The sequence below is a fragment of the Typopeltis vanoorti genome, chromosome 11 (genome assembly GCF_054136105.1).
Source record: "Typopeltis vanoorti isolate ZY-2024b chromosome 11, IOZ_Tvanoo_1.0, whole genome shotgun sequence".
Classification (NCBI taxonomy): Eukaryota; Metazoa; Arthropoda; class Arachnida; order Uropygi; family Thelyphonidae; genus Typopeltis; species Typopeltis vanoorti.
In genome coordinates, this window is record NC_143559.1 from 23702123 (window position 1) to 23715400 (window position 13278).

The 13278-nt window shown below is 34.4% G+C and overlaps 1 long non-coding RNA gene across 1 annotated transcript in view; it reads left to right on the forward strand.

Moving 5' to 3' along the window:
• The window catches only part of LOC150101375 (uncharacterized), a 99417-nt gene that overhangs the window by 35343 nt on the left and 50796 nt on the right, over nt 1-13278 (forward strand). The window lies entirely within an intron of this gene.

The window sequence follows — 13278 nt, forward strand, 5'->3', positions numbered from 1 at the left end:
GTGTGTGTGTGTGTGTGTGTGTGTGTGTGTGTGTGTTTCAACTCAAGTCATTGGTTGGTGGGACAGCAAAGGGACATTACAAGAGAAGTATAGAACAAGGCGGATTGCCGTTGCCTTACTTGTACAGTGATAGTGTATGTCTAGATATGTGTGTCCACGGGGCTGGTGTGAGGAATGAAAACCCCGAATTTCCGTTGGAAACGCTCCACCCTTGAATGAGCCTAGCTAATTCACCTTCACTTGGAAAGTCTCGATAAAGGTTCTTCGCGTCACAGAGGAGATTCGAACCCAGGTCATTCCAACCGAAACAAACTGAGCTACGGGGGGGGGGGGGCTCAATAATAACACACTAGTGAGTATAATAATAATTTTATTTCCGTGATATAATAGACATATTCGTATCCGAGAAGATGGTTTTAATGTAATAATATTTTTTTTTTACTTCTTAGAAATAAATTGAGACAGAATCATTTTATTTCTTCAATAAAATTTATTTTCCGATTAGTTATTAATTCCCTTGCCGAATTACATTCTGTAAACACGATAACTTCTTTATCTTCTGGCAAAACACTTCATACATGATTCCTCCTTATCTACTCTTGTTGCCTCTAAGACCTCGAGAATAACCTTCGTATCTTCCGTAATAACCTCCCTGTGGAGATCTTTTTACCCGCAGTTCTTCACTTGTCGCTGCAAAAATAAATAAATAAATTACTAAATCATAAGAACATATCTTTGACAATTAATCGGAAATTAAACATGTTTCTAAAAAACACTGGTATCCAAAGACTTGGATATGCAAAACAAAGGTGGCTAAAATTAAACATAAAATGTTTGAAAGTTGTTAGTAATTTCATCGTCTTGAAGTTTTTAGAGAACTGGTTTGTGCAAATAAAGCACTGATAAGAAGAGTTTCTGAAGATTACCATCTCAGGGTTAAGAACTAAATTTCTTAAGTTGTGACAGTTATTTGACAGTGACCAGTGTTTGAAATTCCTCAGTTTGTTTTGAGAAACAAGGCAGCATCCCTCTGAGGATATCATCATGTACCGAGACCTCTTTTCTCGGACAGACTTTAAATTATTTTTCTACAGTAAACAGAATGTAAATAAAAGCAAAAAAATAGTCGCCTGTTGCCATATGATATTCTGGAGAAATCCAAATAGTAATCTTTGTTATTTCGGAAAATTTCTGGTCAGCAAATGAAAATATAATTTTCGCCTATACACTGCATGCTAGAAACATTATACATAAAATTATATGCATGAAACAAGTAGATGTTATATTAAATTATATTTAGTGTAGCGAGGATAAATGTACCTGAGATATTTTCTTCGGAGAGGGCATTCTCAGTGATGAACAACACCAGTGCTACACATACGAGTAGCTTCTGTTTAAAAAAAAAGAAGAAAAGTATATAATATTACTTTTCCTTTTCAAATTGTTGTAAAGAACTTGAGATCATAATATAGTCTTATACCTTAAAGAATATTTTAATCAGACTTCAATCGCAGGCCTATGTTGCTTTTATGGTTAAATATAGAAGCAATGGCCACAAAGAATTAACATGATCTTCTGATTTCAAAAACAGTCAACTTGAGAGTTTCGTTGACAAACAGAGAGAGAGAGAGAGAGAGAGAGAGAGAGAGAGAGAGAGAGAGAAAATTACACTTCGTGTCAACTACATTTGATACAAGATTATACAAAACTTAAACCTGATTCAAAGATGGATAATATTTTATTCATTTCATTCAAAATTCTTCTCTTAAACAAGAATTCATAAATTCTTGTTTAAGAAAACTGATTTTGGAAGAAATCGATAGAGCATTGAACGATTCTGAAAAGAAGGCAAAAACTATAACTCAAGAGGACATTAACGGCTATTTAAGAACTAAACGTATTGTCAAAAAATCGGTAGCTCAGAAAATTATGAAAGTTGGATTCATTATGTGGGTTTGAAAATTTATTTCTGAAGTTAAAGAAATTCTTGTACTTAACAAAGAATAAGAAAGATCGAGCATAAATTGAGAGAAAGTGGAGTGAACAAGGCACTTGAACACAATGAACTCATTACTGGTGAATATTATATGAAAATGAACCATTTAAGTAAAGTAAAAACTGATCATTTGTGAAAATTATATATGCGATGGAAAGATTAAGATCTCTTTTAAAATTAGCAGAAGTTTAATAATAGAATACAACTTCTGTTTTTAGTTTACATTAAGGACTTTCATTTATTAGAACCAATCAAACAAACAAAAAATCTTTAAAATGTGTCCACTCGCAGATTACTGTTTTATTGTCATATGTGCACCAATCTCCATAAAAAGCTCCTTATTTATATTTTATGTCAATCCCATCCATGAAAAGTTGAAAACTTTTATATCTGTTAGTCTATTATTTATATTTATCCGAAAAGCCTGCCCTAGAGATCAAACTGGGGATATTTGCGAACACCTGTTTCAGAAAGTAGAGTAAGAGTCTTACATTGAATATCATCTGTTCCTAAGGCTCATACGAGTGGATTCTAACCCACAACCCAAGATAAAAATGTATCGTTACAGCCAATAAGGCTAACATACATTGATTGCCTGTACAGTGATAATAAAGGGAACAATGTTCCATTTATTCATGCATCTTGAGATCTCATATGGGAATAAAATTCTAAAATAGTTTTATTTATGTCTTCAAAGGATTGTTGATATATGAGAAGTTCTAGATTTATGAGGAGCTGAGATTTAATTACATGATGTAGATAAAAGAACTTACATGCAAGACGCGCGCGCACGCGCGCACACACACACACACACACACACACACACACAGAGAGAGAGAGAGAGAGAGAGAGCAATAAAATACATTTTGTATGTATATTTGGAGAATAATTCGCCCCATGCATCTCAGAGCATGAAGTTATCTTCTTGAATTCTGGATCAAGAAGATAGCTTGATCAATGGTAGAGGTTATCCAAGCCTCTGTAGCTCAGTTGGTATACACGAATCTTTTGGCTTAAAACAACACTGGGATTTGAATCCTGTCAATGACGTGAGGAACCTTTATCGGTTGTTTTCAATCAAAAGTCGGTTAGCCAGTCTCATGCGGGTTTCTTCTTCCCTCAAAACAGGTAAACCTGCATCGTTAACACACAGATCTACAGGCATAAATACTTGAAGATAGAGGACACAACAGAGGAGTGGCAAACCATCTGCATTAATTTGCCTAGAAAATCCTAATTAGGGGGCTCAACCCGCCTTGGGCAGATGGGAATCGATTATGAGAGGTTATCCATTCCCCAATTCTCAAGTTGAGTTTTCTGAAAGGAAGCTGTTCTGTCCGGTGTCATCTCTGTCCAAGAGGTTAATTATTATGGATCTCTACCTGAGATCTATAATGTGTGAAGTAGAAGGATAAGATGGTGAGACTCCAGTATCATCCATCTCGCAGTTAGTATCCTATGTCTGTAGATCTGTTTGCTCGCGGGGCCAGTTTGCCTGTTGTGAGGGACGAAAAACCAACCCGCCTCCGTATGACATCCACTAACTCACCATTTGATTAAAAACACCCGAAAAATGTTTCTTTCGTCAGACAGGATTCGAACCCTGGTCTTTCCAACCGTAGGACTCGTCTATACCAACTGAGCTATGAACGGAAGCTGAGGATTCCATTTGAAGAAGCCATTACACAACAACCAAATGTTATCTTCAAAAATTAAAGTGTTAAGCATGGTAAAAGAAACAAGTTTGTCCTGTTTCCTTTTACTGCGGCAGTACAGTTCTTACTATTTCCGGATCAACCCGTGCGTTTCAATTTTCAGTAGATAAGTCTGCAGCTTCAAATATTATGTGAGCTTATGATCTGCTTTGTTTTGTTTTCTTAAGCAAGTGTCTGTTTTTCAGTAAGCAGCGGAAAAGTTTAATCCAAGAAATGGTGCAGATCAGTAAGACATTTAATGACAGATGAGACGAAATTAATCGGCCGAACAGCAACTGAAGTTGTTGTTGTTGGATCGTTGCAATTTAATGAAAGCCACATAACTCCTCCAGAATTTTCTTAGAAAGAATGATAACACTAGAAGCAATAACGGAAACAAAGGTTGAAATTTATTTCCGCTATTGAATAGTGCAAGAGTAACAACACTGAAGGAAAACACAAAGTACTCACCAATAATGTCCTCATGGCGAGATTAGTTGGAATTATCACACTCTGTGAAATGTTTGTCTCTACAAAGATTACGTGGGGCGTTTTACAAGAAAACGTCTCGGTATGCAAAGTACGTCATAATCGTTAGATGTCTGAAGTCATCAAAACGTTTTAACAAAACAATGACATATACACTGTTATCATGAAGCATTATATGCTCTAATGAGAAACACTTTATTTCCTTCGACCACAGAAACACGTTCTTTTCTGGAAAACAACAACCATAAAAAATAATAATATAATAAATAAATCCAAAGAAAGGATGGAATGAAGTTAAAACTAACATCTCTCTCTCTCTCACGCACACTCTTGGTGTGGACTTCCCTTCTTTCGCATGAAATATGTGAATGAAGGAGCTCGTCCGCATCATTAATGTTTCGAATGATGAACGCTCGTTTTCAAAAGTAATTTTAACCTACTTCCGAGAGAGATTCACACAAGATCCATTAAAATGGCTTGGCCATAATCTCAATTGCACAAAATTCATGTATTATGTACGGAAAATGATGTTCATGAATTCAAGTTCCGATTTCCGGAGTGTAAATTCGTAACATTATTTTAAACTTAATACCTCCTTTAACGCCTTTTCATTCCTTAAAAAGACAGTGACCGACACTATTTTATCCCTATGTCCTTACAAATTACTATTCTATCGGTCTCCGGCTTTCATTGTCCCCGCAGTTCACTGTTGCACAGTGAGATAAGAGGCAATGTTGCAGTTTAAAACTTAACTGGCCTAGATCAGTTAACAGCTCGTCAGAATTAACTGAAAAAAGGCTTAGAAAAATATCCTAGAGCTGGTTTTTTCCTCTGCTGATATTACTTTGTGGAAATTTCCACACAGCTGTATATTCTAAAATTAATTTTAAACTAATTAATGAATGAATTGCGAGTAATACAGTATAATACTATACGTAATGCGTAAAATATTTCATCTCTATAATGTAGCTTTTTTATTCATCATGATCCTGCAACCCAAAAGAATTTGTTTTCTTTCCGATAACTGGTTATTAGATGTGCTAAATGTTATATTGCTAATTATAGCCATAATTATATGCCAGCCTGGCTGGCCGAGTGGTTAGCGTGTCCGCTCTCCAGTCAAGAGGCTGCGGGCTCGAGTTCCGCCGTGGGCATGAATGCTTGTGATTGTCTGTGGAAATACCAGTGGTGGTCAGCGGTAGATGGCGTTGGTGTAGTTGCGGATTGTGAGTGATGGAAGCAGAGTTGCAGAGCAGATGCCCTCCCTCGATGAGTCTTTGGTCTCCGTGGAGGTAACAAATAATAATAATAATATGATGATGATGATGATGTTTTATTCGTAAATAAATCGAACAGAAATCTTCAAGCATCTTCAGAAGAACGACGGGTAATATGATTACCTGAATAAGGTTATGCCATTTTAACAAAATGGGATTCCTTATTACCCGAAGTACCTCTACATAAACTGAATATTTGTGTAATGAATATATCAACAAATATTGTAAATATGGTAAGAATATCAATGGAAAAAAGTGCTGACATGTAAAACATTTTCAGCTATTATATTTAAGCATTTTTTTTTTCTTGAGTGAAGAGCAATTAAATGGGAAAACAAGATTGCGTGAAGGTCGCAAAGATTTATGCACACATCGGAAAGTTAGGTTGTAAAAGATTATCGAAGACAAATTTGGGAAGTCTGAGAAAAATTAGGAGAGTGAATTATGGCGTCATTCGCAGAATCATATTAAAATGAAAATATAGTATTAGGAAGGAAAACTTGACATTGGTGGCATTCAAAAATACATGAGGAACTAATCGCAGATAATACTGTCACGTAAACAGAATAAAAGAGGAAAGGTTAGCAAACAAGTGTGGGGTGTCAGGATGTTAGAAAAGAGATCCAGAGGAAGACCAAAATGTAGGTCAGTTCAATTAGTAGTACCTTAACTTTTATTTTTATTTGTACGCTTTTATTAGGAGGCAATGCATAGGCTTTAAACTCAAGCCTCTGTTAGTTTATCGTGCGCAAAATCCAAGATCTAACATTATGAAGAAATCACACAATTGAAAAATAACTTGAATTTAATGAAGTGGATGATGAAGATGTGAGAAACTTGATCGATTCCCATTCAGAACAGTCAAGCGAGAATGATCTCCTTCAACTAGAAGAACAGCGTGCATATGAAGAAGATAAGAAGTGCGAACAAGAAGAGAATGTTACGACTAAGAAGCTAACTGCATAAGAACTTGAGCAGTTTTCAATCACATTGAGCATGCTAAGGAAATTTTGTTTAATGCTGATCCTAATATGGAACGAAGCTTCGAAGTCCACCGAAATCTTGATAAAGCAATCGCCAGCTATCTGAAATTGCATGACAAGATGAAAATTAGAGCACGATTCAAACATCTTTACTTAATTTTTCTGTGAAAAAGTAACTCAATCAAATGTTTAAACATTAAATAAAAATTCAAGCAATTGATTTTTATTAACTTTGATGATTTTAACCCCTAATATAGCTTATACTGTAATTTTTTCGCAAATTAACTGATGGATGAATTATAATTATTCCTATTGGTTATTGTATTCGCTTAACACGATTTCGCTTAGTGCGCATTAATTGATGGATTAATTAATTGCGTTAAGCGAGGTTTTCCTGTAAGCTCAACACGCATGACCATGTCTCACGAGTAGACGATATATATAGTACCTGTACGACGACTGATTAGCTCACCCACAGTTAGAAAGGAATTCTGGCGATCTATTGCATCGTTCCATTTTTGTTGCGGAATGGGGTGTCCGGATATTTTTTTTTCCACATAGAGTAATGCGTTAAAAAGACTTACTTAGTTCACAGAAGTGTGAGATTATACCTTTTTCCAGCAAAGCGCCGTGAAGCCAACATGTAATGACGCCGGTTTCTCTCGCTTTATAACCGAAGCGGAACCGGATATATATGCGATAGAAACAATACGTCAACTATGAATGTGCTGAAAGAGCTGTAAGTGGGATGATATGTAGGGATGGAAGGATTTTCGGAACAAGTTCGAGGAACGTTCCATTAATATTAGTCTTTCATAAAGAAAGAAGTTTAAAAGATTTTAGCTGTTTGTTATGTTGCAAAATAACCGGAGTAACAATTGTAGAGAGAAATTTATAGCAACTTGATAAATGAAGTTGAAAGTTTTTTCACTTGGTTTTATAAAAATACCAAGTGGAAAAAACTTTCGAGTTCGTCTATCAAGTTCTTTTCTCGGTTGAATCCTTTATCCAAGGGTAAGCAAATAAAGTTTCCGGGTGAAGTATCTTCACGACTGGGCTTACTTGTAGACTACACATCAATTGTCTTATTATCCCATTATGCAGAACACACTTCCTTTAGGGTGTGTATAATACTATGCATTATGGGAAGAGCCACTAGCCATGTTATTTAGTATTTAGTGGGCCACTACCCATAAAGGATATGTGCTTATCATTATGGGATACTAAGGTAATTGATGTGAATTCATTTGCCTCAATATACAAGTAATCATATTTGACTATATACAGTCATGAAATTAATTCACTCGCAACTTGAACAAAAGATTCAACCAAGAATATAATTTCTTGACACCTTTAATTTGATAAATGAAGATATAGAAAGAGAAATGTTTATCGGATATTGAAAGTTTCATTAGAAAATAATGATTGAAGGGCTGTTGTTGAGAACAAATACAGCAAGTTGATATTTTAGCATTCGATTATTTTTCCTGGGAAATTTTACAGAAAGAGGGAAAAGTTTGCGGATTTTGAAGAATAAGAAAGAAGAAATAAGAATCGTTTCTCTGTGAAGCATTTTATTGAAAAACGATAAGAATGAAAACTGTAAGTTTAATTAAAAAAAGAGAAGTTGTTATAGTAAAATTCCAAGAATTTCCGTTCCTATTATTTTCTATCCCAATATAACTTTTCAAAGTACTTTAACTCTTAACCAAAATCTTATTACTCGTGTTTTCAATGATAAAAATCTCTCCTTTGAAAACTGATTCCTGCCATGAAAATTTTAGCTGCGTATCGTGAGATGAAATCGGTTAAAATGGCTGGTGTTGTGATCTTCGTTTTTATATTTCCTCCACAAGAAATGACGCTATCTGAAAAGTTACGTGAATGTTTAAACCAATATTAGTTTGTATTTTGTTCTTGAAAAAATACAATAAGCACGTATAGATGGATCATTAGCTCAGGCATTAACATAAAAGAATGATTTGTCAACAACAATATTTCAATATCGTTAATTACCAAAAAAATTATTGATGCGAAAGTTGATGTAATCTTTCTGCTGTTTTTGTAGAAAGAAACTGAACTTATTTTAAAATAATAATACAAATCATTCGTGGTATACTACAAAAGCGGTGTAGTTATTGAGAAATATGATACGGACAGTGGTAGCTACCACTCGCCAAATTAGATATTAGTCCAAACAGATGGATTTATAATTCTGATCTATGATTATATGGGAACCGTGAGAGGACATGTTTCTTTTACTCAGGTTTACAGTTCATGTTTTGTCACAGTGAAGTGTTGTTTTTCTGTCACCGAAAGATTTGTTTATTTATTATTATATTATTTTTTTAATTTATTTCTTATTAAAGCAAGAAATAAATAAATTTAATGCGTATAACAGTAGGAGATTTCATACAGTAGAGATGTAAGAATGCTATTTCTTTATTAAAAATAATTTTATGAAGGTGATGTAACAGAATAGTTTATATTTAAGCATGATTAAATGTAATGGTATATTGTGTTTCTTTTAGCAATTAGAAACAAATGCACTATCAACTTATTTCTTAATAAAATTTATTTTCCGATTAATTATTCATTTCATTCCTCATATGCATTCCGCATGCAGGAAAATTTCTTCTTCTTCAGGCAAAATACTTTGTATATGTATCGTCATCATCTGCCAAACTCACTTCCGCCTCGTGAATAACTCCTTTCGTAAGTACCCCCGTACCCATAACCTCCGTACTGTGGAGATCTTTTTTCCCTCAGCTCTTCATTTTTCGCTGAAAAATAAAATCAATTAATTAAAATAATAATAATAATAATAACCACATCTTTGCCATGTAATCGGAAAGGTAGCTTTTCATCATATTAAGGATATATACGTATTTAAGTTTTTCTAAAAATATTGGGATGCAAAGAATGGTTATGCGGAGAAAAGATGGTTTAAATTAAATATCTGTAATGTTTAATTCATTGGTAATTTCATTGTTCTCAGACATCCATGAAGATTCAGTAAACGACCGACGACAGCTGCTAAGGAGATATTATGAAGACTGTATTTTGAATTGTTTCAGTCTAATGTTTAGTTGTAACTGTCATTGTCTGGTTGAAACACAGCTGGAGAAAAGAAGACAGAAATATGAAATCATCATCATGGCGAGTGCCAAGACCACTTCACATCGAGACTATGTAAATAGAACTCAGATCTTTCTACCTAAAGGATAGAATCGGAACTGACTAAACTATTAAACTACTAAAAAAGGGTTTCACAAGAACCCATTTTTGTTACCTTGTATTTATTATATATTCACGATTTTATATATATATATATACTAGGGGGCTCCTCCCCCTGACGCTTACGGCGCCCCCCCCCCCGAGTTCCGGACTGGTAGGCCAGTTCTCCTTGAATTCTGATGACTCGAATTTTGAAGACTCGACACTCAGGCTAGCCCCTGAGTTTCAAAACGTTTCAAATAACTCGAAAAAAAACGTGACACAAAAACGTTACAAAAAAGCTTATCATTTTATATTATAGAGTAGATATATATAATCAGCTTACGCCTTTTATTCCTGTATAGGGAGTAGGCGAGGCCGTTTTAGCCCTATGTAACTTTTCGAGACTGAGTGGGCTGTTCAAATTCCGCTGGTAGCCAATCAGAGATAACTGGCCCAAAGCTATGACTAATTGAATCGGTATTCAGTGAAAAGACAGCTAACAAGTTCCTCCATCTCGTGGTTTCTAATACTAACACAATATGTTTAATGACTGAAAATAGTGTGGATTGGACAGTTGATTTTCTTGAGTTTACCGGATAAAAAACCCGAGTTTCTGGGAGAAAAAACTCTTGCTCATGCCAAAGATCGAATAACTCGGGAACCTGTTGTTTTTACGTCCTTTTTAGGCACAGAAAGTTTTTCTAGTCGATTTGAACCAATGTCTTCCTTCGTGCAGTCAAGCGTCGTGGAGTGCAGACGCCACTAAATAATAGAAAAAAATCTTCAGTTCATTGTCAGATGTTATCCCGGAGATAGTAACCTTTGGTGTGTAAAAAGTTTGCAGTCAGCCTATGAAAATATTACTGTTATCTACACTGCATGAAAGAAGCATACGTATGCATATACAATTATATGCATGAAACAAGTAGGTATTATATTAAATGGTATGCAGTATTATATCGAAGAGAAATATACCTTCATTTTCGCCGGAGAGGGCATTCCCAGTGATCAGTAACACCAGTGCTACATATGCGAATAATTTCTGTAAAATAAAATAAAATTACATTAAAATAAAAAATGAATTTAGTATTATTTTGCATTGGCAAATTATTTGGAAAATTTCTGAGATCAAAATATAATCATATACCTCAGAAAAATGATAATCTCACTTCAACTGCATGGCATGTGTTTAACCAAATTCTGGACTGCATTTATTTAATTGTTAAATATAGAAGCAACAGCCACAAAAAGGAATTTGCAGATAAAATAAATGCTGGTGATAAACTTTGAATGAGTTCAAAAAAAAAAATTTTTCCATTTCAAATAAACTGGGGAGGTGAAGGAGTTCACAGAACCTCAGTCGGAAATGAGGAGCGGTCCTCTATTTCAGGAGCAAACATAAAGAATTTCTGTGAATGTTCTGATACGAACATTTAGTTTGGAAGAACATTTTGATAGAGTAAAAGGATCGTAGAATCATAATGAAGAAATCGTAGGTGACATTAAAAAAGTCATTAAAAATATTTTTAGATAGTAAAAATGATGTCAGAAACCTATATCTCAGCAAATTAAATAGCTTTATACTTGAAAATGTTTTTCTTAAACTATATAAAGCTTAATCTAAATACGCAAACAACAGGAAGCTAGGTTGGGACATCAAGAAAATTGAGAGAATGATGAACATCAACACACACACACACACACCACCCCCAACTCAATACTGTTGAATGTTATGTATGAAAGCAACTTATTTGTGAAAAATACAAAGTGGCATTTTGTGAGAATTTTATTTTAATGGAAAAATGAAGAACATTTTCAAAATGAGCAAAAATTTGAATTGAGGGCCTTAATTTAAAATAATAATAATAATAATAATAATAATAATAATAAATTTGAAAGCGTTAGAAATTTCACAACTTATGTGTTATTGTTCCCTAGCTACTTTTTTCTCCATAAAAATTCCTTATTGAGGGAGATAAGTAAACAAACCTGCATGAAAGGTTGTCAACTTTAACTGATTCAGTACTGAGGATAGGTTAAGGGTTAAATTAATCGCAGAACCTCACTTTGGAGACCAGATTTGTAGCATTTTCGAACACTTTCAGAAGTATAGTCTCACCCAATGGGAAATCAAAATCATCTGTACCTACTAATGACTTGCAAACATCCACACAAGGTTCTAACACACATCCTATAAAGATATCCTATAAAGATAAAGAGCCGAAAAGATATCTACTTAGCCAACCAAGTCAGTCTGGTGATAACTGGGAAAGCAATTTCCATTTTATCCTGACCTTTAAACTTTTATATGGAAATGAGTTCTAGAATGGTTGTATTTGCGTTTTCTTCAAAGGAATATTGATGTAGTACAAAGGCTCCATAGTTCTGGATTAATGAGAAGGAGGAAATTTAATTAGGTTGTGTAGAAGAAAGAAGGAACTTACGTGCAAAAGACAGAGATAAATAGATAGAGAGAGAGAGAGAGACCGTGGGTGTTTTAGACAAGGATCTATTTATTAACAGGTTAGTCCGTATACACGCTACACATTTCCCATACAACCAGAACTGAAATATAGTTTAAGGAAGTCAGTCAATATAACTGCTCTAGAATATTTAGAAAGAATGATAACAGCTAAAGGCAATAATGGAAAGAAGGCTGAACTTTACTTCCACTATTCATTAGTGCAAGAGTAACAATCCTGAAGGAAAACACAAAGTACTCACCAGTAATGTCCTCATGGCGAAGATGTGTTGAGATTATTTCGCTTTGGGAAATGTTTGTCTTCACAAAGAATCCATGGTGCGTTTTATAGGAAAAACGTCTCGTATCCAATTACGTCATTATTCTTCCTGTTCCTATCATTGAATAAGACGAACTTATTTACTGGGATGTAAGTAGATAGAGATCAACATCTGAAGTCTGAGTCATCATAAAGTTGAACAAAACAGTGACACATAAAGATTGTAATCATGAAGCATCACATGTTGTCATAAACTCTTTGTTTCTTTCGATAACATAAACACCTTCTTTTCTGGTAAACAGTAACTATGACGAAACAAGCAAAAACTAAGGAAAGGATCGAAATGAAGTGAAAACTAGTTTCTCACGCATACAGTCCCTTGCAAAGAATATGTAAAAGCAAGAGCACCTCCATCTCAAGACTCGTTTTCAAATTTCAATGAACGCTCGCTTTCAAAAATAATTAAAAATTATTTCCTAGTCAGAATCACTTAAGATTCAATAACAAAATTCATGTATGGAAAATGACTTGCAAGAATTAAATTCCTGATTTGCAGACGCTGATTATCGTAACATTGTTTTGAAATGAGTAACTCCTCTAACACATTTTCATTTCTTAAATTTAGTGGCCAGCTCTGTTTTAGTCCGACGTATGTGGAAATTACTTAACTGTTGATCTCCAACCTTCACCCTATAGTTCAGTACTACGGCATGAGATAAGAGACACACTGTCCTAGTTTATAAGCTTTACTTTCTTACTCTACCGAACAGTTAACTGTGGAACTGACTGACAATAAAAAAAAAGTGATAAAATTCTTTGCTGGAGTTGGTGACTACAATGGAAGAATTAATGGTCTTTCTTCTGCTTTAAAATTATCAC